Source organism: Gasterosteus aculeatus, unplaced genomic scaffold, assembly GCF_964276395.1.
Source record: "Gasterosteus aculeatus unplaced genomic scaffold, fGasAcu3.hap1.1 HAP1_SCAFFOLD_57, whole genome shotgun sequence".
Lineage (NCBI taxonomy): Eukaryota > Metazoa > Chordata > Actinopteri > Perciformes > Gasterosteidae > Gasterosteus > Gasterosteus aculeatus.
The window spans coordinates 13,794-34,706 of NW_027554912.1; the positions used below are offsets into that span (position 1 = coordinate 13,794).

A 20,913-nucleotide genomic window follows, 5' to 3' on the forward strand; every position below is an offset into this window, starting at 1 on the left:
TGAATCCAAAGTGAAATCAACCAGATTTCAGCATTAATCATCACTGCGCTGGAGTCTCCAGTGGAGCACGTCTCAAATCAGCAAATCACTGTCTGAATCCAAAGTGAAATCAAGCACATTTCAGCAGGACTTTACACTTTTGCTTGTAAACAAATCAATGAGTTTTTGATGGCTGGTGCTGGGGAATGGGTTTGGCATTGGACAACCGCAGCTCAACCAGTCCCAACCACAAGAGGGATCACTGTTGCGACTGGGATATAAGGCTGCCTGCCACCTGATTCCGCAACTGACTTTGGTTTCTCTTCAATACGCATAAGTCTTTCGCCTTTTACTAAAGACTTCCGTGGAGAGGAACAACAATGAGTTGACCATATTTTTGGCAGGCTCTGCCAATTGGCTGAGCCTCATGTACTTGTGTGAAAAGAAAAGTAGTTGGACAGAGGCTCCTGACAATGGAGCACAAACAAAGTTGTGTTTACTTATCACTGGAGTCACTAGTGCAGCAAGTCTCAAATCACTGTCTGAATCCAAAGTGAAATCAACCAGATTTCAGCAGGATTTTACAGGGATTAATGGTCACTTTACTGGAGTCTCCGGTGGAGCACGTCTCAAATCAGCAAATCACTGTCTGAATTCATTGTGAAATCAACAAGATTTTCAGCAGGAATCATCACTGGAGTCACTAGTGGAGCCTTGCAGCAAGTCTCAAATCTCTGTCTGAATCCATTGTGAAATCAACAAGATTTTCAGCAGGACTTTACAGTGATTAATCATCACTGGAGTCTCTAGTGTCTGAAACAACAGTGAAATCAACCAGATTTCAGCAGGAGTTTACACTTTTGCTTGTAAACAAATCAATGATTTTAGCTTTTTTGAGGACGGGGGCAGCGTGGGGAGTGGGTTGTTAAGTAGCAAGCGACTGCTACGCCCAGTTGAAAGAACCGCACCGCGACAATTGAGATATGTGCTGGTACGTTGGGTCTGCAAACAAACAGTTTGGTGTTATCGCTTCTCGGCCTTTTGGCTAAGATCAAGTGTAGTATCTGTTCTTATCAGTTTAATATCTGATATGTCCTCTATACGAGGACTACATATTAAGCCGATTTTTAGCTCTGGGAGATGAAAAAGGGGCTTGCTCCGTTCACTCCAAGCATCGGCCCGGTATTGCAGCACCTCCGGGAACGGTGCACCCTTTAAATTGTGGAAAATAAAAGAAAGGGTAACCTGAATCAGTGGTGTGGTGTTGGAAATGATTTCTGCTTTGAGTAAAACAAGTCTCACCTCCACATAGTTTTTAAGACTGAGGCTTTTGGCAAGTGACTTATGCTTACTCATCAATAGTGCCTTTGTTTTGCAAGTCTCAAATCACTGATTTTAACTTCACCGATCTGTGAGGACGGTGCCATCTGCGAACCGTCACCACAAATGCTGTGACTGGGAATACCGTCCCTGCCTCTGTCACCACCAACTCATACTTACCTGGCAGGGGAGATACCATGATCAAGAAGGTGGTTCACCCAGGGCGAGGCTCAGTCATTGCACTGCGACTGTGCTGACCACTGCGAATTCCCCAAATGTGGGAATCTCGACTGCATAATTTGTGGTAGTGGGGGACTGCGTTCGCGCTCTCCCCTGATATTGAAGTCAAAGAAAAACCAGGTGTCCCGTTTAATCATCACTGTCTGAATCCCTAGTGAAATCAACCACATTTCAGCAGGATTTTACACGGATTAATCACCACTGCACTGGAGTCTCCGGTGGAGGGAGTCTACAATCAGCAAATCACTGTCTGAATCCAAAGTGAAATCAACCAGATTTCAGCATTAATCATCACTGCGCTGGAGTCTCCAGTGGAGCACGTCTCAAATCAGCAAATCACTGTCTGAATCCAAAGTGAAATCAAGCACATTTCAGCAGGACTTTACACTTTTGCTTGTAAACAAATCAATGAGTTTTTGATGGCTGGTGCTGGGGAATGGGTTTGGCATTGGACAACCGCAGCTCAACCAGTCCCAACCACAAGAGGGATCACTGTTGCGACTGGGATATAAGGCTGCCTGCCACCTGATTCCGCAACTGACTTTGGTTTCTCTTCAATACGCATAAGTCTTTCGCCTTTTACTAAAGACTTCCGTGGAGAGGAACAACAATGAGTTGACCATATTTTTGGCAGGCTCTGCCAATTGGCTGAGCCTCATGTACTTGTGTGAAAAGAAAAGTAGTTGGACAGAGGCTCCTGACAATGGAGCACAAACAAAGTTGTGTTTACTTATCACTGGAGTCACTAGTGCAGCAAGTCTCAAATCACTGTCTGAATCCAAAGTGAAATCAACCAGATTTCAGCAGGATTTTACAGGGATTAATGGTCACTTTACTGGAGTCTCCGGTGGAGCACGTCTCAAATCAGCAAATCACTGTCTGAATTCATTGTGAAATCAACAAGATTTTCAGCAGGAATCATCACTGGAGTCACTAGTGGAGCCTTGCAGCAAGTCTCAAATCTCTGTCTGAATCCATTGTGAAATCAACAAGATTTTCAGCAGGACTTTACAGTGATTAATCATCACTGGAGTCACTAGTGGAGCCTTGCAGCAAGTCTCAAATCCCTGTCTGAATCCATTGTGAAATCAACAAGATTTTCAGCAGGACTTTACAGTGATTAATCATCACTGGAGTCTCTAGTGTCTGAAACAACAGTGAAATCAACCAGATTTCAGCAGGAGTTTACACTTTTGCTTGTAAACAAATCAATGATTTTAGCTTTTTTGAGGACGGGGGCAGCGTGGGGAGTGGGTTGTTAAGTAGCAAGCGACTGCTACGCCCAGTTGAAAGAACCGCACCGCGACAATTGAGATATGTGCTGGTACGTTGGGTCTGCAAACAAACAGTTTGGTGTTATCGCTTCTCGGCCTTTTGGCTAAGATCAAGTGTAGTATCTGTTCTTATCAGTTTAATATCTGATATGTCCTCTATACGAGGACTACATATTAAGCCGATTTTTAGCTCTGGGAGATGAAAAAGGGGCTTGCTCCGTTCACTCCAAGCATCGACCCGGTATTGCAGCACCTCCGGGAACGGTGCACCCTTTAAATTGTGGAAAATAAAAGAAATGGTAACCTGAATCAGTGGTGTGGTGTTGGAAATGATTTCTGCTTTGAGTAAAACAAGTCTCACCTCCACATAGTTTTTAAGACTGAGGCTTTTGGCAAGTGACTTATGCTTACTCATCAATAGTGCCTTTGTTTTGCAAGTCTCAAATCACTGATTTTAACTTCACCGATCTGTGAGGACGGTGCCATCTGCGAACCGTCACCACAAATGCTGTGACTGGGAATACCGTCCCTGCCTCTGTCACCACCAACTCATACTTACCTGGCAGGGGAGATACCATGATCAAGAAGGTGGTTCACCCAGGGCGAGGCTCAGTCATTGCACTGCGACTGTGCTGACCACTGCGAATTCCCCAAATGTGGGAATCTCGACTGCATAATTTGTGGTAGTGGGGGACTGCGTTCGCGCTCTCCCCTGATATTGAAGTCAAAGAAAAACCAGGTGTCCCGTTTAATCATCACTGTCTGAATCCCTAGTGAAATCAACCACATTTCAGCAGGATTTTACACGGATTAATCACCACTGCGCTGGAGTCTCCAGTGGAGCACGTCTCAAATCAGCAAATCACTGTCTGAATCCAAAGTGAAATCAAGCACATTTCAGCAGGACTTTACACTTTTGCTTGTAAACAAATCAATGAGTTTTTGATGGCTGGTGCTGGGGAATGGGTTTGGCATTGGACAACCGCAGCTCAACCAGTCCCAACCACAAGAGGGATCACTGTTGCGACTGGGATATAAGGCTGCCTGCCACCTGATTCCGCAACTGACTTTGGTTTCTCTTCAATACGCATAAGTCTTTCGCCTTTTACTAAAGACTTCTGTGGAGAGGAACAACAATGAGTTGACCATATTTTTGGCAGGCTCTGCCAATTGGCTGAGCCTCATGTACTTGTGTGAAAAGAAAAGTAGTTGGACAGAGGCTCCTGACAATGGAGCACAAACAAAGTTGTGTTTACTTATCACTGGAGTCACTAGTGCAGCAAGTCTCAAATCACTGTCTGAATCCAAAGTGAAATCAACCAGATTTCAGCAGGATTTTACAGGGATTAATGGTCACTTTACTGGAGTCTCCGGTGGAGCACGTCTCAAATCAGCAAATCACTGTCTGAATTCATTGTGAAATCAACAAGATTTTCAGCAGGAATCATCACTGGAGTCACTAGTGGAGCCTTGCAGCAAGTCTCAAATCTCTGTCTGAATCCATTGTGAAATCAACAAGATTTTCAGCAGGACTTTACAGTGATTAATCATCACTGGAGTCTCTAGTGTCTGAAACAACAGTGAAATCAACCAGATTTCAGCAGGAGTTTACACTTTTGCTTGTAAACAAATCAATGATTTTAGCTTTTTTGAGGACGGGGGCAGCGTGGGGAGTGGGTTGTTAAGTAGCAAGCGACTGCTACGCCCAGTTGAAAGAACCGCACCGCGACAATTGAGATATGTGCTGGTACGTTGGGTCTGCAAACAAACAGTTTGGTGTTATCGCTTCTCGGCCTTTTGGCTAAGATCAAGTGTAGTATCTGTTCTTATCAGTTTAATATCTGATATGTCCTCTATACGAGGACTACATATTAAGCCGATTTTTAGCTCTGGGAGATGAAAAAGGGGCTTGCTCCGTTCACTCCAAGCATCGGCCCGGTATTGCAGCACCTCCGGGAACGGTGCACCCTTTAAATTGTGGAAAATAAAAGAAAGGGTAACCTGAATCAGTGGTGTGGTGTTGGAAATGATTTCTGCTTTGAGTAAAACAAGTCTCACCTCCACATAGTTTTTAAGACTGAGGCTTTTGGCAAGTGACTTATGCTTACTCATCAATAGTGCCTTTGTTTTGCAAGTCTCAAATCACTGATTTTAACTTCACCGATCTGTGAGGACGGTGCCATCTGCGAACCGTCACCACAAATGCTGTGACTGGGAATACCGTCCCTGCCTCTGTCACCACCAACTCATACTTACCTGGCAGGGGAGATACCATGATCAAGAAGGTGGTTCACCCAGGGCGAGGCTCAGTCATTGCACTGCGACTGTGCTGACCACTGCGAATTCCCCAAATGTGGGAATCTCGACTGCATAATTTGTGGTAGTGGGGGACTGCGTTCGCGCTCTCCCCTGATATTGAAGTCAAAGAAAAACCAGGTGTCCCGTTTAATCATCACTGTCTGAATCCCTAGTGAAATCAACCACATTTCAGCAGGATTTTACACGGATTAATCACCACTGCACTGGAGTCTCCGGTGGAGGGAGTCTACAATCAGCAAATCACTGTCTGAATCCAAAGTGAAATCAACCAGATTTCAGCATTAATCATCACTGCGCTGGAGTCTCCAGTGGAGCACGTCTCAAATCAGCAAATCACTGTCTGAATCCAAAGTGAAATCAAGCACATTTCAGCAGGACTTTACACTTTTGCTTGTAAACAAATCAATGAGTTTTTGATGGCTGGTGCTGGGGAATGGGTTTGGCATTGGACAACCGCAGCTCAACCAGTCCCAACCACAAGAGGGATCACTGTTGCGACTGGGATATAAGGCTGCCTGCCACCTGATTCCGCAACTGACTTTGGTTTCTCTTCAATACGCATAAGTCTTTCGCCTTTTACTAAAGACTTCCGTGGAGAGGAACAACAATGAGTTGACCATATTTTTGGCAGGCTCTGCCAATTGGCTGAGCCTCATGTACTTGTGTGAAAAGAAAAGTAGTTGGACAGAGGCTCCTGACAATGGAGCACAAACAAAGTTGTGTTTACTTATCACTGGAGTCACTAGTGCAGCAAGTCTCAAATCACTGTCTGAATCCAAAGTGAAATCAACCAGATTTCAGCAGGATTTTACAGGGATTAATGGTCACTTTACTGGAGTCTCCGGTGGAGCACGTCTCAAATCAGCAAATCACTGTCTGAATTCATTGTGAAATCAACAAGATTTTCAGCAGGAATCATCACTGGAGTCACTAGTGGAGCCTTGCAGCAAGTCTCAAATCTCTGTCTGAATCCATTGTGAAATCAACAAGATTTTCAGCAGGACTTTACAGTGATTAATCATCACTGGAGTCTCTAGTGTCTGAAACAACAGTGAAATCAACCAGATTTCAGCAGGAGTTTACACTTTTGCTTGTAAACAAATCAATGATTTTAGCTTTTTTGAGGACGGGGGCAGCGTGGGGAGTGGGTTGTTAAGTAGCAAGCGACTGCTACGCCCAGTTGAAAGAACCGCACCGCGACAATTGAGATATGTGCTGGTACGTTGGGTCTGCAAACAAACAGTTTGGTGTTATCGCTTCTCGGCCTTTTGGCTAAGATCAAGTGTAGTATCTGTTCTTATCAGTTTAATATCTGATATGTCCTCTATACGAGGACTACATATTAAGCCGATTTTTAGCTCTGGGAGATGAAAAAGGGGCTTGCTCCGTTCACTCCAAGCATCGGCCCGGTATTGCAGCACCTCCGGGAACGGTGCACCCTTTAAATTGTGGAAAATAAAAGAAAGGGTAACCTGAATCAGTGGTGTGGTGTTGGAAATGATTTCTGCTTTGAGTAAAACAAGTCTCACCTCCACATAGTTTTTAAGACTGAGGCTTTTGGCAAGTGACTTATGCTTACTCATCAATAGTGCCTTTGTTTTGCAAGTCTCAAATCACTGATTTTAACTTCACCGATCTGTGAGGACGGTGCCATCTGCGAACCGTCACCACAAATGCTGTGACTGGGAATACCGTCCCTGCCTCTGTCACCACCAACTCATACTTACCTGGCAGGGGAGATACCATGATCAAGAAGGTGGTTCACCCAGGGCGAGGCTCAGTCATTGCACTGCGACTGTGCTGACCACTGCGAATTCCCCAAATGTGGGAATCTCGACTGCATAATTTGTGGTAGTGGGGGACTGCGTTCGCGCTCTCCCCTGATATTGAAGTCAAAGAAAAACCAGGTGTCCCGTTTAATCATCACTGTCTGAATCCCTAGTGAAATCAACCACATTTCAGCAGGATTTTACACGGATTAATCACCACTGCACTGGAGTCTCCGGTGGAGGGAGTCTACAATCAGCAAATCACTGTCTGAATCCAAAGTGAAATCAACCAGATTTCAGCATTAATCATCACTGCGCTGGAGTCTCCAGTGGAGCACGTCTCAAATCAGCAAATCACTGTCTGAATCCAAAGTGAAATCAAGCACATTTCAGCAGGACTTTACACTTTTGCTTGTAAACAAATCAATGAGTTTTTGATGGCTGGTGCTGGGGAATGGGTTTGGCATTGGACAACCGCAGCTCAACCAGTCCCAACCACAAGAGGGATCACTGTTGCGACTGGGATATAAGGCTGCCTGCCACCTGATTCCGCAACTGACTTTGGTTTCTCTTCAATACGCATAAGTCTTTCGCCTTTTACTAAAGACTTCCGTGGAGAGGAACAACAATGAGTTGACCATATTTTTGGCAGGCTCTGCCAATTGGCTGAGCCTCATGTACTTGTGTGAAAAGAAAAGTAGTTGGACAGAGGCTCCTGACAATGGAGCACAAACAAAGTTGTGTTTACTTATCACTGGAGTCACTAGTGCAGCAAGTCTCAAATCACTGTCTGAATCCAAAGTGAAATCAACCAGATTTCAGCAGGATTTTACAGGGATTAATGGTCACTTTACTGGAGTCTCCGGTGGAGCACGTCTCAAATCAGCAAATCACTGTCTGAATTCATTGTGAAATCAACAAGATTTTCAGCAGGAATCATCACTGGAGTCACTAGTGGAGCCTTGCAGCAAGTCTCAAATCTCTGTCTGAATCCATTGTGAAATCAACAAGATTTTCAGCAGGACTTTACAGTGATTAATCATCACTGGAGTCACTAGTGGAGCCTTGCAGCAAGTCTCAAATCCCTGTCTGAATCCATTGTGAAATCAACAAGATTTTCAGCAGGACTTTACAGTGATTAATCATCACTGGAGTCTCTAGTGTCTGAAACAACAGTGAAATCAACCAGATTTCAGCAGGAGTTTACACTTTTGCTTGTAAACAAATCAATGATTTTAGCTTTTTTGAGGACGGGGGCAGCGTGGGGAGTGGGTTGTTAAGTAGCAAGCGACTGCTACGCCCAGTTGAAAGAACCGCACCGCGACAATTGAGATATGTGCTGGTACGTTGGGTCTGCAAACAAACAGTTTGGTGTTATCGCTTCTCGGCCTTTTGGCTAAGATCAAGTGTAGTATCTGTTCTTATCAGTTTAATATCTGATATGTCCTCTATACGAGGACTACATATTAAGCCGATTTTTAGCTCTGGGAGATGAAAAAGGGGCTTGCTCCGTTCACTCCAAGCATCGGCCCGGTATTGCAGCACCTCCGGGAACGGTGCACCCTTTAAATTGTGGAAAATAAAAGAAAGGGTAACCTGAATCAGTGGTGTGGTGTTGGAAATGATTTCTGCTTTGAGTAAAACAAGTCTCACCTCCACATAGTTTTTAAGACTGAGGCTTTTGGCAAGTGACTTATGCTTACTCATCAATAGTGCCTTTGTTTTGCAAGTCTCAAATCACTGATTTTAACTTCACCGATCTGTGAGGACGGTGCCATCTGCGAACCGTCACCACAAATGCTGTGACTGGGAATACCGTCCCTGCCTCTGTCACCACCAACTCATACTTACCTGGCAGGGGAGATACCATGATCAAGAAGGTGGTTCACCCAGGGCGAGGCTCAGTCATTGCACTGCGACTGTGCTGACCACTGCGAATTCCCCAAATGTGGGAATCTCGACTGCATAATTTGTGGTAGTGGGGGACTGCGTTCGCGCTCTCCCCTGATATTGAAGTCAAAGAAAAACCAGGTGTCCCGTTTAATCATCACTGTCTGAATCCCTAGTGAAATCAACCACATTTCAGCAGGATTTTACACGGATTAATCACCACTGCACTGGAGTCTCCGGTGGAGGGAGTCTACAATCAGCAAATCACTGTCTGAATCCAAAGTGAAATCAACCAGATTTCAGCATTAATCATCACTGCGCTGGAGTCTCCAGTGGAGCACGTCTCAAATCAGCAAATCACTGTCTGAATCCAAAGTGAAATCAAGCACATTTCAGCAGGACTTTACACTTTTGCTTGTAAACAAATCAATGAGTTTTTGATGGCTGGTGCTGGGGAATGGGTTTGGCATTGGACAACCGCAGCTCAACCAGTCCCAACCACAAGAGGGATCACTGTTGCGACTGGGATATAAGGCTGCCTGCCACCTGATTCCGCAACTGACTTTGGTTTCTCTTCAATACGCATAAGTCTTTCGCCTTTTACTAAAGACTTCCGTGGAGAGGAACAACAATGAGTTGACCATATTTTTGGCAGGCTCTGCCAATTGGCTGAGCCTCATGTACTTGTGTGAAAAGAAAAGTAGTTGGACAGAGGCTCCTGACAATGGAGCACAAACAAAGTTGTGTTTACTTATCACTGGAGTCACTAGTGCAGCAAGTCTCAAATCACTGTCTGAATCCAAAGTGAAATCAGCAGGATTTCAGCAGGATTTTACAGGGATTAATGGTCACTTTACTGGAGTCTCCGGTGGAGCACGTCTCAAATCAGCAAATCACTGTCTGAATTCATTGTGAAATCAACAAGATTTTCAGCAGGAATCATCACTGGAGTCACTAGTGGAGCCTTGCAGCAAGTCTCAAATCTCTGTCTGAATCCATTGTGAAATCAACAAGATTTTCAGCAGGACTTTACAGTGATTAATCATCACTGGAGTCTCTAGTGTCTGAAACAACAGTGAAATCAACCAGATTTCAGCAGGAGTTTACACTTTTGCTTGTAAACAAATCAATGATTTTAGCTTTTTTGAGGACGGGGGCAGCGTGGGGAGTGGGTTGTTAAGTAGCAAGCGACTGCTACGCCCAGTTGAAAGAACCGCACCGCGACAATTGAGATATGTGCTGGTACGTTGGGTCTGCAAACAAACAGTTTGGTGTTATCGCTTCTCGGCCTTTTGGCTAAGATCAAGTGTAGTATCTGTTCTTATCAGTTTAATATCTGATATGTCCTCTATACGAGGACTACATATTAAGCCGATTTTTAGCTCTGGGAGATGAAAAAGGGGCTTGCTCCGTTCACTCCAAGCATCGGCCCGGTATTGCAGCACCTCCGGGAACGGTGCACCCTTTAAATTGTGGAAAATAAAAGAAAGGGTAACCTGAATCAGTGGTGTGGTGTTGGAAATGATTTCTGCTTTGAGTAAAACAAGTCTCACCTCCACATAGTTTTTAAGACTGAGGCTTTTGGCAAGTGACTTATGCTTACTCATCAATAGTGCCTTTGTTTTGCAAGTCTCAAATCACTGATTTTAACTTCACCGATCTGTGAGGACGGTGCCATCTGCGAACCGTCACCACAAATGCTGTGACTGGGAATACCGTCCCTGCCTCTGTCACCACCAACTCATACTTACCTGGCAGGGGAGATACCATGATCAAGAAGGTGGTTCACCCAGGGCGAGGCTCAGTCATTGCACTGCGACTGTGCTGACCACTGCGAATTCCCCAAATGTGGGAATCTCGACTGCATAATTTGTGGTAGTGGGGGACTGCGTTCGCGCTCTCCCCTGATATTGAAGTCAAAGAAAAACCAGGTGTCCCGTTTAATCATCACTGTCTGAATCCCTAGTGAAATCAACCACATTTCAGCAGGATTTTACACGGATTAATCACCACTGCACTGGAGTCTCCGGTGGAGGGAGTCTACAATCAGCAAATCACTGTCTGAATCCAAAGTGAAATCAAGCACATTTCAGCAGGACTTTACACTTTTGCTTGTAAACAAATCAATGAGTTTTTGATGGCTGGTGCTGGGGAATGGGTTTGGCATTGGACAACCGCAGCTCAACCAGTCCCAACCACAAGAGGGATCACTGTTGCGACTGGGATATAAGGCTGCCTGCCACCTGATTCCGCAACTGACTTTGGTTTCTCTTCAATACGCATAAGTCTTTCGCCTTTTACTAAAGACTTCCGTGGAGAGGAACAACAATGAGTTGACCATATTTTTGGCAGGCTCTGCCAATTGGCTGAGCCTCATGTACTTGTGTGAAAAGAAAAGTAGTTGGACAGAGGCTCCTGACAATGGAGCACAAACAAAGTTGTGTTTACTTATCACTGGAGTCACTAGTGCAGCAAGTCTCAAATCACTGTCTGAATCCAAAGTGAAATCAGCAGGATTTTACAGGGATTAATGGTCACTTTACTGGAGTCTCCGGTGGAGCACGTCTCAAATCAGCAAATCACTGTCTGAATTCATTGTGAAATCAACAAGATTTTCAGCAGGAATCATCACTGGAGTCACTAGTGGAGCCTTGCAGCAAGTCTCAAATCTCTGTCTGAATCCATTGTGAAATCAACAAGATTTTCAGCAGGACTTTACAGTGATTAATCATCACTGGAGTCTCTAGTGTCTGAAACAACAGTGAAATCAACCAGATTTCAGCAGGAGTTTACACTTTTGCTTGTAAACAAATCAATGATTTTAGCTTTTTTGAGGACGGGGGCAGCGTGGGGAGTGGGTTGTTAAGTAGCAAGCGACTGCTACGCCCAGTTGAAAGAACCGCACCGCGACAATTGAGATATGTGCTGGTACGTTGGGTCTGCAAACAAACAGTTTGGTGTTATCGCTTCTCGGCCTTTTGGCTAAGATCAAGTGTAGTATCTGTTCTTATCAGTTTAATATCTGATATGTCCTCTATACGAGGACTACATATTAAGCCGATTTTTAGCTCTGGGAGATGAAAAAGGGGCTTGCTCCGTTCACTCCAAGCATCGGCCCGGTATTGCAGCACCTCCGGGAACGGTGCACCCTTTAAATTGTGGAAAATAAAAGAAAGGGTAACCTGAATCAGTGGTGTGGTGTTGGAAATGATTTCTGCTTTGAGTAAAACAAGTCTCACCTCCACATAGTTTTTAAGACTGAGGCTTTTGGCAAGTGACTTATGCTTACTCATCAATAGTGCCTTTGTTTTGCAAGTCTCAAATCACTGATTTTAACTTCACCGATCTGTGAGGACGGTGCCATCTGCGAACCGTCACCACAAATGCTGTGACTGGGAATACCGTCCCTGCCTCTGTCACCACCAACTCATACTTACCTGGCAGGGGAGATACCATGATCAAGAAGGTGGTTCACCCAGGGCGAGGCTCAGTCATTGCACTGCGACTGTGCTGACCACTGCGAATTCCCCAAATGTGGGAATCTCGACTGCATAATTTGTGGTAGTGGGGGACTGCGTTCGCGCTCTCCCCTGATATTGAAGTCAAAGAAAAACCAGGTGTCCCGTTTAATCATCACTGTCTGAATCCCTAGTGAAATCAACCACATTTCAGCAGGATTTTACACGGATTAATCACCACTGCACTGGAGTCTCCGGTGGAGGGAGTCTACAATCAGCAAATCACTGTCTGAATCCAAAGTGAAATCAACCAGATTTCAGCATTAATCATCACTGCGCTGGAGTCTCCAGTGGAGCACGTCTCAAATCAGCAAATCACTGTCTGAATCCAAAGTGAAATCAAGCACATTTCAGCAGGACTTTACACTTTTGCTTGTAAACAAATCAATGAGTTTTTGATGGCTGGTGCTGGGGAATGGGTTTGGCATTGGACAACCGCAGCTCAACCAGTCCCAACCACAAGAGGGATCACTGTTGCGACTGGGATATAAGGCTGCCTGCCACCTGATTCCGCAACTGACTTTGGTTTCTCTTCAATACGCATAAGTCTTTCGCCTTTTACTAAAGACTTCCGTGGAGAGGAACAACAATGAGTTGACCATATTTTTGGCAGGCTCTGCCAATTGGCTGAGCCTCATGTACTTGTGTGAAAAGAAAAGTAGTTGGACAGAGGCTCCTGACAATGGAGCACAAACAAAGTTGTGTTTACTTATCACTGGAGTCACTAGTGCAGCAAGTCTCAAATCACTGTCTGAATCCAAAGTGAAATCAACCAGATTTCAGCAGGATTTTACAGGGATTAATGGTCACTTTACTGGAGTCTCCGGTGGAGCACGTCTCAAATCAGCAAATCACTGTCTGAATTCATTGTGAAATCAACAAGATTTTCAGCAGGAATCATCACTGGAGTCACTAGTGGAGCCTTGCAGCAAGTCTCAAATCTCTGTCTGAATCCATTGTGAAATCAACAAGATTTTCAGCAGGACTTTACAGTGATTAATCATCACTGGAGTCTCTAGTGTCTGAAACAACAGTGAAATCAACCAGATTTCAGCAGGAGTTTACACTTTTGCTTGTAAACAAATCAATGATTTTAGCTTTTTTGAGGACGGGGGCAGCGTGGGGAGTGGGTTGTTAAGTAGCAAGCGACTGCTACGCCCAGTTGAAAGAACCGCACCGCGACAATTGAGATATGTGCTGGTACGTTGGGTCTGCAAACAAACAGTTTGGTGTTATCGCTTCTCGGCCTTTTGGCTAAGATCAAGTGTAGTATCTGTTCTTATCAGTTTAATATCTGATATGTCCTCTATACGAGGACTACATATTAAGCCGATTTTTAGCTCTGGGAGATGAAAAAGGGGCTTGCTCCGTTCACTCCAAGCATCGGCCCGGTATTGCAGCACCTCCGGGAACGGTGCACCCTTTAAATTGTGGAAAATAAAAGAAAGGGTAACCTGAATCAGTGGTGTGGTGTTGGAAATGATTTCTGCTTTGAGTAAAACAAGTCTCACCTCCACATAGTTTTTAAGACTGAGGCTTTTGGCAAGTGACTTATGCTTACTCATCAATAGTGCCTTTGTTTTGCAAGTCTCAAATCACTGATTTTAACTTCACCGATCTGTGAGGACGGTGCCATCTGCGAACCGTCACCACAAATGCTGTGACTGGGAATACCGTCCCTGCCTCTGTCACCACCAACTCATACTTACCTGGCAGGGGAGATACCATGATCAAGAAGGTGGTTCACCCAGGGCGAGGCTCAGTCATTGCACTGCGACTGTGCTGACCACTGCGAATTCCCCAAATGTGGGAATCTCGACTGCATAATTTGTGGTAGTGGGGGACTGCGTTCGCGCTCTCCCCTGATATTGAAGTCAAAGAAAAACCAGGTGTCCCGTTTAATCATCACTGTCTGAATCCCTAGTGAAATCAACCACATTTCAGCAGGATTTTACACGGATTAATCACCACTGCACTGGAGTCTCCGGTGGAGGGAGTCTACAATCAGCAAATCACTGTCTGAATCCAAAGTGAAATCAACCAGATTTCAGCATTAATCATCACTGCGCTGGAGTCTCCAGTGGAGCACGTCTCAAATCAGCAAATCACTGTCTGAATCCAAAGTGAAATCAAGCACATTTCAGCAGGACTTTACACTTTTGCTTGTAAACAAATCAATGAGTTTTTGATGGCTGGTGCTGGGGAATGGGTTTGGCATTGGACAACCGCAGCTCAACCAGTCCCAACCACAAGAGGGATCACTGTTGCGACTGGGATATAAGGCTGCCTGCCACCTGATTCCGCAACTGACTTTGGTTTCTCTTCAATACGCATAAGTCTTTCGCCTTTTACTAAAGACTTCCGTGGAGAGGAACAACAATGAGTTGACCATATTTTTGGCAGGCTCTGCCAATTGGCTGAGCCTCATGTACTTGTGTGAAAAGAAAAGTAGTTGGACAGAGGCTCCTGACAATGGAGCACAAACAAAGTTGTGTTTACTTATCACTGGAGTCACTAGTGCAGCAAGTCTCAAATCACTGTCTGAATCCAAAGTGAAATCAACCAGATTTCAGCAGGATTTTACAGGGATTAATGGTCACTTTACTGGAGTCTCCGGTGGAGCACGTCTCAAATCAGCAAATCACTGTCTGAATTCATTGTGAAATCAACAAGATTTTCAGCAGGAATCATCACTGGAGTCACTAGTGGAGCCTTGCAGCAAGTCTCAAATCTCTGTCTGAATCCATTGTGAAATCAACAAGATTTTCAGCAGGACTTTACAGTGATTAATCATCACTGGAGTCTCTAGTGTCTGAAACAACAGTGAAATCAACCAGATTTCAGCAGGAGTTTACACTTTTGCTTGTAAACAAATCAATGATTTTAGCTTTTTTGAGGACGGGGGCAGCGTGGGGAGTGGGTTGTTAAGTAGCAAGCGACTGCTACGCCCAGTTGAAAGAACCGCACCGCGACAATTGAGATATGTGCTGGTACGTTGGGTCTGCAAACAAACAGTTTGGTGTTATCGCTTCTCGGCCTTTTGGCTAAGATCAAGTGTAGTATCTGTTCTTATCAGTTTAATATCTGATATGTCCTCTATACGAGGACTACATATTAAGCCGATTTTTAGCTCTGGGAGATGAAAAAGGGGCTTGCTCCGTTCACTCCAAGCATCGGCCCGGTATTGCAGCACCTCCGGGAACGGTGCACCCTTTAAATTGTGGAAAATAAAAGAAAGGGTAACCTGAATCAGTGGTGTGGTGTTGGAAATGATTTCTGCTTTGAGTAAAACAAGTCTCACCTCCACATAGTTTTTAAGACTGAGGCTTTTGGCAAGTGACTTATGCTTACTCATCAATAGTGCCTTTGTTTTGCAAGTCTCAAATCACTGATTTTAACTTCACCGATCTGTGAGGACGGTGCCATCTGCGAACCGTCACCACAAATGCTGTGACTGGGAATACCGTCCCTGCCTCTGTCACCACCAACTCATACTTACCTGGCAGGGGAGATACCATGATCAAGAAGGTGGTTCACCCAGGGCGAGGCTCAGTCATTGCACTGCGACTGTGCTGACCACTGCGAATTCCCCAAATGTGGGAATCTCGACTGCATAATTTGTGGTAGTGGGGGACTGCGTTCGCGCTCTCCCCTGATATTGAAGTCAAAGAAAAACCAGGTGTCCCGTTTAATCATCACTGTCTGAATCCCTAGTGAAATCAACCACATTTCAGCAGGATTTTACACGGATTAATCACCACTGCACTGGAGTCTCCGGTGGAGGGAGTCTACAATCAGCAAATCACTGTCTGAATCCAAAGTGAAATCAACCAGATTTCAGCATTAATCATCACTGCGCTGGAGTCTCCAGTGGAGCACGTCTCAAATCAGCAAATCACTGTCTGAATCCAAAGTGAAATCAAGCACATTTCAGCAGGACTTTACACTTTTGCTTGTAAACAAATCAATGAGTTTTTGATGGCTGGTGCTGGGGAATGGGTTTGGCATTGGACAACCGCAGCTCAACCAGTCCCAACCACAAGAGGGATCACTGTTGCGACTGGGATATAAGGCTGCCTGCCACCTGATTCCGCAACTGACTTTGGTTTCTCTTCAATACGCATAAGTCTTTCGCCTTTTACTAAAGACTTCCGTGGAGAGGAACAACAATGAGTTGACCATATTTTTGGCAGGCTCTGCCAATTGGCTGAGCCTCATGTACTTGTGTGAAAAGAAAAGTAGTTGGACAGAGGCTCCTGACAATGGAGCACAAACAAAGTTGTGTTTACTTATCACTGGAGTCACTAGTGCAGCAAGTCTCAAATCACTGTCTGAATCCAAAGTGAAATCAACCAGATTTCAGCAGGATTTTACAGGGATTAATGGTCACTTTACTGGAGTCTCCGGTGGAGCACGTCTCAAATCAGCAAATCACTGTCTGAATTCATTGTGAAATCAACAAGATTTTCAGCAGGAATCATCACTGGAGTCACTAGTGGAGCCTTGCAGCAAGTCTCAAATCTCTGTCTGAATCCATTGTGAAATCAACAAGATTTTCAGCAGGACTTTACAGTGATTAATCATCACTGGAGTCTCTAGTGTCTGAAACAACAGTGAAATCAACCAGATTTCAGCAGGAGTTTACACTTTTGCTTGTAAACAAATCAATGATTTTAGCTTTTTTGAGGACGGGGGCAGCGTGGGGAGTGGGTTGTTAAGTAGCAAGCGACTGCTACGCCCAGTTGAAAGAACCGCACCGCGACAATTGAGATATGTGCTGGTACGTTGGGTCTGCAAACAAACAGTTTGGTGTTATCGCTTCTCGGCCTTTTGGCTAAGATCAAGTGTAGTATCTGTTCTTATCAGTTTAATATCTGATATGTCCTCTATACGAGGACTACATATTAAGCCGATTTTTAGCTCTGGGAGATGAAAAAGGGGCTTGCTCCGTTCACTCCAAGCATCGGCCCGGTATTGCAGCACCTCCGGGAACGGTGCACCCTTTAAATTGTGGAAAATAAAAGAAAGGGTAACCTGAATCAGTGGTGTGGTGTTGGAAATTATTTCTGCTTTGAGTAAAACAAGTCTCACCTCCACATAGTTTTTAAGACTGAGGCTTTTGGCAAGTGACTTATGCTTACTCATCAATAGTGCCTTTGTTTTGCAAGTCTCAAATCACTGATTTTAACTTCACCGATCTGTGAGGACGGTGCCATCTGCGAACCGTCACCACAAATGCTGTGACTGGGAATACCGTCCCTGCCTCTGTCACCACCAACTCATACTTACCTGGCAGGGGAGATACCATGATCAAGAAGGTGGTTCACCCAGGGCGAGGCTCAGTCATTGCACTGCGACTGTGCTGACCACTGCGAATTCCCCAAATGTGGGAATCTCGACTGCATAATTTGTGGTAGTGGGGGACTGCGTTCGCGCTCTCCCCTGATATTGAAGTCAAAGAAAAACCAGGTGTCCCGTTTAATCATCACTGTCTGAATCCCTAGTGAAATCAACCACATTTCAGCAGGATTTTACACGGATTAATCACCACTGCACTGGAGTCTCCGGTGGAGGGAGTCTACAATCAGCAAATCACTGTCTGAATCCAAAGTGAAATCAACCAGATTTCAGCATTAATCATCACTGCGCTGGAGTCTCCAGTGGAGCACGTCTCAAATCAGCAAATCACTGTCTGAATCCAAAGTGAAATCAAGCACATTTCAGCAGGACTTTACACTTTTGCTTGTAAACAAATCAATGAGTTTTTGATGGCTGGTGCTGGGGAATGGGTTTGGCATTGGACAACCGCAGCTCAACCAGTCCCAACCACAAGAGGGATCACTGTTGCGACTGGGATATAAGGCTGCCTGCCACCTGATTCCGCAACTGACTTTGGTTTCTCTTCAATACGCATAAGTCTTTCGCCTTTTACTAAAGACTTCCGTGGAGAGGAACAACAATGAGTTGACCATATTTTTGGCAGGCTCTGCCAATTGGCTGAGCCTCATGTACTTGTGTGAAAAGAAAAGTAGTTGGACAGAGGCTCCTGACAATGGAGCACAAACAAAGTTGTGTTTACTTATCACTGGAGTCACTAGTGCAGCAAGTCTCAAATCACTGTCTGAATCCAAAGTGAAATCAACCAGATTTCAGCAGGATTTTACAGGGATTAATGGTCACTTTACTGGAGTCTCCGGTGGAGCACGTCTCAAATCAGCAAATCACTGTCTGAATTCATTGTGAAATCAACAAGATTTTCAGCAGGAATCATCACTGGAGTCACTAGTGGAGCCTTGCAGCAAGTCTCAAATCTCTGTCTGAATCCATTGTGAAATCAACAAGATTTTCAGCAGGACTTTACAGTGATTAATCATCACTGGAGTCTCTAGTGTCTGAAACAACAGTGAAATCAACCAGATTTCAGCAGGAGTTTACACTTTTGCTTGTAAACAAATCAATGATTTTAGCTTTTTTGAGGACGGGGGCAGCGTGGGGAGTGGGTTGTTAAGTAGCAAGCGACTGCTACGCCCAGTTGAAAGAACCGCACCGCGACAATTGAGATATGTGCTGGTACGTTGGGTCTGCAAACAAACAGTTTGGTGTTATCGCTTCTCGGCCTTTTGGCTAAGATCAAGTGTAGTATCTGTTCTTATCAGTTTAATATCTGATATGTCCTCTATACGAGGACTACATATTAAGCCGATTTTTAGCTCTGGGAGATGAAAAAGGGGCTTGCTCCGTTCACTCCAAGCATCGGCCCGGTATTGCAGCACCTCCGGGAACGGTGCACCCTTTAAATTGTGGAAAATAAAAGAAAGGGTAACCTGAATCAGTGGTGTGGTGTTGGAAATGATTTCTGCTTTGAGTAAAACAAGTCTCACCTCCACATAGTTTTTAAGACTGAGGCTTTTGGCAAGTGACTTATGCTTACTCATCAATAGTGCCTTTGTTTTGCAAGTCTCAAATCACTGATTTTAACTTCACCGATCTGTGAGGACGGTGCCATCTGCGAACCGTCACCACAAATGCTGTGACTGGGAATACCGTCCCTGCCTCTGTCACCACCAACTCATACTTACCTGGCAGGGGAGATACCATGATCAAGAAGGTGGTTCACCCAGGGCGAGGCTCAGTCATTGCACTGCGACTGTGCTGACCACTGCGAATTCCCCAAATGTGGGAATCTCGACTGCATAATTTGTGGTAGTGGGGGACTGCGTTCGCGCTCTCCCCTGATATTGAAGTCAAAGAAAAACCAGGTGTCCCGTTTAATCATCACTGTCTGAATCCCTAGTGAAATCAACCACATTTCAGCAGGATTTTACACGGATTAATCACCACTGCACTGGAGTCTCCGGTGGAGGGAGTCTACAATCAGCAAATCACTGTCTGAATCCAAAGTGAAATCAACCAGATTTCAGCATTAATCATCACTGCGCTGGAGTCTCCAGTGGAGCACGTCTCAAATCAGCAAATCACTGTCTGAATCCAAAGTGAAATCAAGCACATTTCAGCAGGACTTTACACTTTTGCTTGTAAACAAATCAATGAGTTTTTGATGGCTGGTGCTGGGGAATGGGTTTGGCATTGGACAACCGCAGCTCAACCAGTCCCAACCACAAGAGGGATCACTGTTGCGACTGGGATATAAGGCTGCCTGCCACCTGATTCCGCAACTGACTTTGGTTTCTCTTCAATACGCATAAGTCTTTCGCCTTTTACTAAAGACTTCCGTGGAGAGGAACAACAATGAGTTGACCATATTTTTGGCAGGCTCTGCCAATTGGCTGAGCCTCATGTACTTGTGTGAAAAGAAAAGTAGTTGGACAGAGGCTCCTGACAATGGAGCACAAACAAAGTTGTGTTTACTTATCACTGGAGTCACTAGTGCAGCAAGTCTCAAATCACTGTCTGAATCCAAAGTGAAATCAACCAGATTTCAGCAGGATTTTACAGGGATTAATGGTCACTTTACTGGAGTCTCCGGTGGAGCACGTCTCAAATCAGCAAATCACTGTCTGAATTCATTGTGAAATCAACAAGATTTTCAGCAGGAATCATCACTGGAGTCACTAGTGGAGCCTTGCAGCAAGTCTCAAATCTCTGTCTGAATCCATTGTGAAATCAACAAGATTTTCAGCAGGACTTTACAGTGATTAATCATCACTGGAGTCTCTAGTGTCTGAAACAACAGTGAAATCAACCAGATTTCAGCAGGAGTTTACACTTTTGCTTGTAAACAAATCAATGATTTTAGCTTTTTTGAGGACGGGGGCAGCGTGGGGAGTGGGTTGTTAAGTAGCAAGCGACTGCTACGCCCAGTTGAAAGAACCGCACCGCGACAATTGAGATATGTGCTGGTACGTTGGGTCTGCAAACAAACAGTTTGGTGTTATCGCTTCTCGGCCTTTTGGCTAAGATCAAGTGTAGTATCTGTTCTTATCAGTTTAATATCTGATATGTCCTCTATACGAGGACTACATATTAAGCCGATTTTTAGCTCTGGGAGATGAAAAAGGGGCTTGCTCCGTTCACTCCAAGCATCGGCCCGGTATTGCAGCACCTCCGGGAACGGTGCACCCTTTAAATTGTGGAAAATAAAAG

At 44.8% G+C, this 20,913-nt stretch overlaps 35 non-coding genes across 35 annotated transcripts; all 35 read left to right on the forward strand.

Moving 5' to 3' along the window:
• Window positions 1–287: 287 nt before the first annotated feature.
• LOC144394730 (U5 spliceosomal RNA) lies at window positions 288–402 on the forward strand. The gene has a single exon (XR_013457159.1). It is a non-coding gene; the product is annotated as a U5 spliceosomal RNA (small nuclear RNA).
• Window positions 403–1,004: 602 nt separating this feature from the next.
• LOC144394686 (U2 spliceosomal RNA) lies at window positions 1,005–1,195 on the forward strand. The gene has a single exon (XR_013457114.1). It is a non-coding gene; the product is annotated as a U2 spliceosomal RNA (small nuclear RNA).
• A 276-nt stretch (window positions 1,196–1,471) lies between these two features.
• On the forward strand, window positions 1,472–1,635 carry LOC144394718 (U1 spliceosomal RNA). The gene has a single exon (XR_013457145.1). It is a non-coding gene; the product is annotated as a U1 spliceosomal RNA (small nuclear RNA).
• Window positions 1,636–2,077: 442 nt separating this feature from the next.
• On the forward strand, window positions 2,078–2,192 carry LOC144394731 (U5 spliceosomal RNA). Its single transcript, XR_013457160.1, has one exon. It is a non-coding gene; the product is annotated as a U5 spliceosomal RNA (small nuclear RNA).
• A 705-nt stretch (window positions 2,193–2,897) lies between these two features.
• LOC144394816 (U2 spliceosomal RNA) lies at window positions 2,898–3,088 on the forward strand. Its single transcript, XR_013457244.1, has one exon. It is a non-coding gene; the product is annotated as a U2 spliceosomal RNA (small nuclear RNA).
• Window positions 3,089–3,364: 276 nt separating this feature from the next.
• LOC144394729 (U1 spliceosomal RNA) lies at window positions 3,365–3,528 on the forward strand. Its single transcript, XR_013457158.1, has one exon. It is a non-coding gene; the product is annotated as a U1 spliceosomal RNA (small nuclear RNA).
• A 349-nt stretch (window positions 3,529–3,877) lies between these two features.
• Window positions 3,878–3,992, forward strand: LOC144394769 (U5 spliceosomal RNA). Its single transcript, XR_013457197.1, has one exon. It is a non-coding gene; the product is annotated as a U5 spliceosomal RNA (small nuclear RNA).
• Window positions 3,993–4,594: 602 nt separating this feature from the next.
• LOC144394687 (U2 spliceosomal RNA) lies at window positions 4,595–4,785 on the forward strand. The gene has a single exon (XR_013457115.1). It is a non-coding gene; the product is annotated as a U2 spliceosomal RNA (small nuclear RNA).
• Window positions 4,786–5,061: 276 nt separating this feature from the next.
• Window positions 5,062–5,225, forward strand: LOC144394741 (U1 spliceosomal RNA). Its single transcript, XR_013457170.1, has one exon. It is a non-coding gene; the product is annotated as a U1 spliceosomal RNA (small nuclear RNA).
• Window positions 5,226–5,667: 442 nt separating this feature from the next.
• LOC144394732 (U5 spliceosomal RNA) lies at window positions 5,668–5,782 on the forward strand. Its single transcript, XR_013457161.1, has one exon. It is a non-coding gene; the product is annotated as a U5 spliceosomal RNA (small nuclear RNA).
• Window positions 5,783–6,384: 602 nt separating this feature from the next.
• On the forward strand, window positions 6,385–6,575 carry LOC144394688 (U2 spliceosomal RNA). The gene has a single exon (XR_013457116.1). It is a non-coding gene; the product is annotated as a U2 spliceosomal RNA (small nuclear RNA).
• A 276-nt stretch (window positions 6,576–6,851) lies between these two features.
• On the forward strand, window positions 6,852–7,015 carry LOC144394753 (U1 spliceosomal RNA). Its single transcript, XR_013457182.1, has one exon. It is a non-coding gene; the product is annotated as a U1 spliceosomal RNA (small nuclear RNA).
• Window positions 7,016–7,457: 442 nt separating this feature from the next.
• Window positions 7,458–7,572, forward strand: LOC144394733 (U5 spliceosomal RNA). Its single transcript, XR_013457162.1, has one exon. It is a non-coding gene; the product is annotated as a U5 spliceosomal RNA (small nuclear RNA).
• A 705-nt stretch (window positions 7,573–8,277) lies between these two features.
• Window positions 8,278–8,468, forward strand: LOC144394689 (U2 spliceosomal RNA). Its single transcript, XR_013457117.1, has one exon. It is a non-coding gene; the product is annotated as a U2 spliceosomal RNA (small nuclear RNA).
• Window positions 8,469–8,744: 276 nt separating this feature from the next.
• On the forward strand, window positions 8,745–8,908 carry LOC144394765 (U1 spliceosomal RNA). The gene has a single exon (XR_013457194.1). It is a non-coding gene; the product is annotated as a U1 spliceosomal RNA (small nuclear RNA).
• A 442-nt stretch (window positions 8,909–9,350) lies between these two features.
• LOC144394734 (U5 spliceosomal RNA) lies at window positions 9,351–9,465 on the forward strand. Its single transcript, XR_013457163.1, has one exon. It is a non-coding gene; the product is annotated as a U5 spliceosomal RNA (small nuclear RNA).
• A 602-nt stretch (window positions 9,466–10,067) lies between these two features.
• LOC144394690 (U2 spliceosomal RNA) lies at window positions 10,068–10,258 on the forward strand. The gene has a single exon (XR_013457118.1). It is a non-coding gene; the product is annotated as a U2 spliceosomal RNA (small nuclear RNA).
• Window positions 10,259–10,534: 276 nt separating this feature from the next.
• LOC144394774 (U1 spliceosomal RNA) lies at window positions 10,535–10,698 on the forward strand. The gene has a single exon (XR_013457203.1). It is a non-coding gene; the product is annotated as a U1 spliceosomal RNA (small nuclear RNA).
• Window positions 10,699–11,047: 349 nt separating this feature from the next.
• LOC144394736 (U5 spliceosomal RNA) lies at window positions 11,048–11,162 on the forward strand. Its single transcript, XR_013457164.1, has one exon. It is a non-coding gene; the product is annotated as a U5 spliceosomal RNA (small nuclear RNA).
• A 591-nt stretch (window positions 11,163–11,753) lies between these two features.
• Window positions 11,754–11,944, forward strand: LOC144394691 (U2 spliceosomal RNA). The gene has a single exon (XR_013457119.1). It is a non-coding gene; the product is annotated as a U2 spliceosomal RNA (small nuclear RNA).
• Window positions 11,945–12,220: 276 nt separating this feature from the next.
• LOC144394775 (U1 spliceosomal RNA) lies at window positions 12,221–12,384 on the forward strand. The gene has a single exon (XR_013457204.1). It is a non-coding gene; the product is annotated as a U1 spliceosomal RNA (small nuclear RNA).
• A 442-nt stretch (window positions 12,385–12,826) lies between these two features.
• LOC144394737 (U5 spliceosomal RNA) lies at window positions 12,827–12,941 on the forward strand. The gene has a single exon (XR_013457165.1). It is a non-coding gene; the product is annotated as a U5 spliceosomal RNA (small nuclear RNA).
• Window positions 12,942–13,543: 602 nt separating this feature from the next.
• Window positions 13,544–13,734, forward strand: LOC144394693 (U2 spliceosomal RNA). Its single transcript, XR_013457120.1, has one exon. It is a non-coding gene; the product is annotated as a U2 spliceosomal RNA (small nuclear RNA).
• A 276-nt stretch (window positions 13,735–14,010) lies between these two features.
• Window positions 14,011–14,174, forward strand: LOC144394777 (U1 spliceosomal RNA). Its single transcript, XR_013457206.1, has one exon. It is a non-coding gene; the product is annotated as a U1 spliceosomal RNA (small nuclear RNA).
• Window positions 14,175–14,616: 442 nt separating this feature from the next.
• LOC144394738 (U5 spliceosomal RNA) lies at window positions 14,617–14,731 on the forward strand. Its single transcript, XR_013457166.1, has one exon. It is a non-coding gene; the product is annotated as a U5 spliceosomal RNA (small nuclear RNA).
• Window positions 14,732–15,333: 602 nt separating this feature from the next.
• LOC144394695 (U2 spliceosomal RNA) lies at window positions 15,334–15,524 on the forward strand. The gene has a single exon (XR_013457122.1). It is a non-coding gene; the product is annotated as a U2 spliceosomal RNA (small nuclear RNA).
• A 276-nt stretch (window positions 15,525–15,800) lies between these two features.
• LOC144394778 (U1 spliceosomal RNA) lies at window positions 15,801–15,964 on the forward strand. Its single transcript, XR_013457207.1, has one exon. It is a non-coding gene; the product is annotated as a U1 spliceosomal RNA (small nuclear RNA).
• Window positions 15,965–16,406: 442 nt separating this feature from the next.
• On the forward strand, window positions 16,407–16,521 carry LOC144394739 (U5 spliceosomal RNA). The gene has a single exon (XR_013457167.1). It is a non-coding gene; the product is annotated as a U5 spliceosomal RNA (small nuclear RNA).
• Window positions 16,522–17,123: 602 nt separating this feature from the next.
• Window positions 17,124–17,314, forward strand: LOC144394696 (U2 spliceosomal RNA). The gene has a single exon (XR_013457123.1). It is a non-coding gene; the product is annotated as a U2 spliceosomal RNA (small nuclear RNA).
• A 276-nt stretch (window positions 17,315–17,590) lies between these two features.
• On the forward strand, window positions 17,591–17,754 carry LOC144394780 (U1 spliceosomal RNA). The gene has a single exon (XR_013457208.1). It is a non-coding gene; the product is annotated as a U1 spliceosomal RNA (small nuclear RNA).
• Window positions 17,755–18,196: 442 nt separating this feature from the next.
• On the forward strand, window positions 18,197–18,311 carry LOC144394740 (U5 spliceosomal RNA). Its single transcript, XR_013457169.1, has one exon. It is a non-coding gene; the product is annotated as a U5 spliceosomal RNA (small nuclear RNA).
• A 602-nt stretch (window positions 18,312–18,913) lies between these two features.
• On the forward strand, window positions 18,914–19,104 carry LOC144394697 (U2 spliceosomal RNA). Its single transcript, XR_013457125.1, has one exon. It is a non-coding gene; the product is annotated as a U2 spliceosomal RNA (small nuclear RNA).
• A 276-nt stretch (window positions 19,105–19,380) lies between these two features.
• Window positions 19,381–19,544, forward strand: LOC144394781 (U1 spliceosomal RNA). The gene has a single exon (XR_013457209.1). It is a non-coding gene; the product is annotated as a U1 spliceosomal RNA (small nuclear RNA).
• A 442-nt stretch (window positions 19,545–19,986) lies between these two features.
• Window positions 19,987–20,101, forward strand: LOC144394742 (U5 spliceosomal RNA). Its single transcript, XR_013457171.1, has one exon. It is a non-coding gene; the product is annotated as a U5 spliceosomal RNA (small nuclear RNA).
• A 602-nt stretch (window positions 20,102–20,703) lies between these two features.
• On the forward strand, window positions 20,704–20,894 carry LOC144394698 (U2 spliceosomal RNA). The gene has a single exon (XR_013457126.1). It is a non-coding gene; the product is annotated as a U2 spliceosomal RNA (small nuclear RNA).
• Window positions 20,895–20,913: the final 19 nt, after the last annotated feature.